The sequence below is a fragment of the Hipposideros armiger genome, unplaced genomic scaffold (assembly GCF_001890085.2).
Source record: "Hipposideros armiger isolate ML-2016 unplaced genomic scaffold, ASM189008v1 scaffold_39, whole genome shotgun sequence".
NCBI classification, from domain to species: Eukaryota; Metazoa; Chordata; class Mammalia; order Chiroptera; family Hipposideridae; genus Hipposideros; species Hipposideros armiger.
This window is the reverse complement of record NW_017731389.1, coordinates 1,541,066-1,545,146: the sequence shown is the minus strand read 5'-3', so window position 1 is coordinate 1,545,146 and position 4,081 is coordinate 1,541,066.

The following is a 4,081-nucleotide window of genomic DNA, read 5'->3' as shown; positions in this document are numbered from 1 at the left end:
CTCCCTCCCGCTCTCGCTCTCTCTCAAAGGATGAAGAAGAGCTACTATCCCATACAAGTTTGGGGTGCTCCATTGGCTGGGGAGAGGAGCATTGAGCAGGGCCAGAGGAGGAGGGCTGAGGTATACACCCCACCCTTGGTGAACAGGTCACATTCCTTTAGGCTTCATTGTCTGACCCTATAATCTGGATAGTCTGTCTATTTTCTTTTAAAGAGGTGCAGTTTTAGTTTCCTTTATTTTTTTTCCATGACTGGATACAGAAGCAGTCATCTCAAATACAGGAAGGGTATTTTGCTGCTAATTAAAATGTTCCCCTGTTGAATTTTTTTTCGGGGAGCGAGGAGAAGGGTAACTGAGAGGGAGGGTGGAAGTCACCTGGGAAGGGAGCACTCACTGAAATGCCGATGTTATCTGATGAAGCAGGTCAGTGTGTTCTGCTTCAAACGTTGTTAACAATGAGAGAGGAGTAGGAGTGCAGGTTTTGCAACCAGATACCTGGATAATGTGTAATAAATAAGGAACACAGATGAGATGGCCTTTTATTATTTTTCTAATCTATGCTGTCAGGTTTCACTTATGAAATGGAGTAGAGACAAAGCAGGCATCTTTCTCTACAGGGTCCTCAGCATGTCCCCTCAGGTGGGCCTGGGGCTACTTTTCCCCTTGAAGACTCACCTTTTACATGAGGCTGGACCACTGGGATGTTGACAAGGAATCATCCCCAAACCCACTGGTGTCGGGGTCATAGAAAGAACACCAGTGAAGGAGTTACGAGACGGGGGTTCCTCATCCCAGTACAGCCTCTTCTATTCTGTGTGGTCCTGAGTCAACAATTTTACTTTCCAAAGCCTGGATTTTCTCATACCTGGACTGAGGGAATTGAACTAAGTAAGTGGTTTTCAAATAATACTCCATGCATCCCCAAGGCTCACTACAAATTTGTTTCTGGGCTTCCACACAGAAAAATAGTGTCTGCCAAACCATGAAGGTTGAGACTTCCAGAGAAACCTGCCTGTTGCTATTATTTGCTTAATGTATTGGGGTTCTAGGGAAGATGTGGCTTGAAGAAGGTGTTCCTAAAGTATGAAAATCACTAAAGTACATTACTCTTTTCCTTTTACAGGGGCTGTAGAGAGATGTCCAAACCTGGTCAACAAGATGGTCCTCTGTGAGTGAAAGGAGAAGTCAGCCTAAAATGGCTCAGAGCAGAATTATGCAGTCATTTCAAAGACACCAGCTTGCTCTCAGACCTGCAGCACCTAACTCTGACCTGACTGAACATATCCACAGAAAGGATCGGCTGGTCAGAAGAAAGATCCATCACACGGGGAAGCGCTGAAAAAGAATGTTGGAGATTGCCAACCAAGCACCGCCCAAGGTGCCTGAGCCTCCCACCCAATGATGTGTGTGTGTGTGTGTGTGTGTGTGTGTGTGTGTGAATTTATAAGGCTATCTTTGTCTGATGACTTTGCACTGGGGATGGCTCAAATATATCACATATGTCACTTCCTGTTGATCCTATGCCTATGGCAGACATCACTAATCAACTGTCACTTCCCACCAAGTCTAACTATGGCTTCTAAACACTCCAGACAGTCCTTGACAATCAATAAGAGTTGCTCCTGAAATGAAATCTATCTTTTATCCCTGAATTTAAACATTTGAATCTGAATCATATAAGTAACTCCTGTTGTTTAGGTCTCTGACTCACTGAGCAACCTTCTGATTATAACATAGTTTCCCATGGAGGTTACAGAAACCAAATGGACTTTCCTGAAGACAGGAGTCTCCAGTCATCTTGATAGTTATGTTTTCACTAGATTTATACACAAGTCTCATTAATTCAGTTCTTGATAACCTTTTCTCTAAAACAAATTCTCTTTCTTTCAATAAAATGACTAATTAGGTATCCTGATAATTTAAGGTCTGCAGACCAAACCCTGGGCTCTGACAGATCCCCCAAGACAACACCCCTCAGTGAAGAGCGATCTGAACCACCAGCCTTCTCCAGATAGCTTACTCATCAACTCTGTTTAATATAATAACACGCACCTTTGTTCCTTTCAAATTTATGTGATGACTCCTAAAGTAACTTCAAACTGAGGATTCTATGACTTAAAAGATATTTGCCACTTGCAAAGTGTGTTGAGGTCAGAGAACAAGAGTGATTGCCTTGTATTTGTGAGAATATGTCCAGCCAGCTTCATAGAAAAAGGGTGAGAATGTGGAAGCCTAAAAACTAACCCATCCCCCTTTTGCAGGCCTTGTCTGTCAGACCATGCTCAAATTCTAATGCAAAATTCCTATGTGGTAGCAACCACAGAGCATCTAACCATAAATGTCTTATTTTCTTGCCTGATTTCTGAGATCACCTCAGAGTCATCATTAGAAAATAAGAACTAAATGCTTACCAAGTGAGACCCTTTCAGAATGTACCGTACCTTGGCCAGGAAACCATTTGTCTTTCAATCAATTTTCCTACTTGGCTTCATCTGTTGAGTCAGTTAATTAGATAGCCACACTAAGGCCAAAGTGGGCTCAGTCCTCTCAGCAAGTGAACTCTAAAGTCACAGTCTACACCCAGGGGCTTGAATGAAAGGGTACACAAGGCCATTCTTTTTTTGGAAACCTAACTCAGACCTGGGTCCTGTCTACCACCAAGTCTCATATTTTTGCACAGGAAGTCAGTTCCAAAACATAGACGCTTCCCTTGTGGAAATGCCTAAGTGATCCCAAGATACCAATCTTATAGCTAAACAGTGAGATCACGCTACCTGTTACAAGCCGAATTGTACCCCTTCTCCCTCCTCTCCCTGAAATTCATATGTTGAAGTCCTCGCCCTAATTCCCTCAGAATGTGACTGTATTTGGAAATAGATGTGATTAAGTTAAAAATAGACCATTAATCCAATCTGACTGGTATCCTTATGAGAAGAAGAAATTTGGACACACAGATATCAGGATGTACATGCATAGAGGAAAGACCATGGGAGGACACAAGGAGAAGGTAACCATAGCAATCAAATCTGCCTTCCTTGATCTTGAACTTCTACCCTCCAGAACTGTAAGAAAATAAATGTCTGTTGTTTAAACCACCCAGTCTCTTGTATTTTGTTATAGCAGCCTTAGGATACTAATATACCATCTGTTTTTCTTTCTTGTTAAGGTGGGTTATACTAACCCCACAAAAATTCTTAGCTCTCTAGGTCCCGAGTTATGTCTATTGAATACTCTGAGCACTACATATCACTCTTGGATTTGACTTTGCTCTTTAGGTCCAGAGATAATGGATTAAGAATGGTATATTTTCTATTTAGATACCACCATTTTCTATCCTCTCGCCTATAGCCACACATCCCTCTTGGAGGATGATGGATTGAGAGTTCAGCACTTTATAGAAAGGACAATTTAGAGTTTATCTGCTCATCACACAGTGACCACAACAAACTGAACTCTACTTCAAGCAAGGGTCCACAACAACCACAACAACAACAACAACAAAACCAAACAGACATTGATGAGCTCAAGAAAAGAAACAAGCACCTGACATATAGCCGAGGAATCTATCATCTTAAGATCAAGAATCTAAATTTTCTCTTTGAGAACTCTAGGAGAGGACAGGGAGCACATCTTGTCCACCTTTGTATCCTTGGTTCTCATACTCTGTGACTAGCATAGGATTTTTGCATAAGAAGGTAACTTTTCATTTTAATGTAGTGGATGAAGGAGAATAACTCTTAAGAGATTCTGGAGAAATGGTCTTTTCTGTTACAAATGTGGATACGACGGCTATTTCAATCAAGCTCATGGCAGCACACCCACAGGGACATTCTGGAAGTAGAATCCAAATGCTTTTTTTGAAGGCGGTATCTTGTGAATCTTCTTGGAGAAGTGTCGTATTATCAGGTTCCGCCTGACCAAATTTACCGTGCAAATTTGCCTGTAACATTGTCCATTCGCTACACTGAAATCAAAGTAATCTTTTTAAAACATACACGAAATTGTGTCACATCTTTGTGCAAAACCCTGCAATGGCTCCCTTAACACTCGGCATACAGCCTTCCAGACACCCCATGATCGT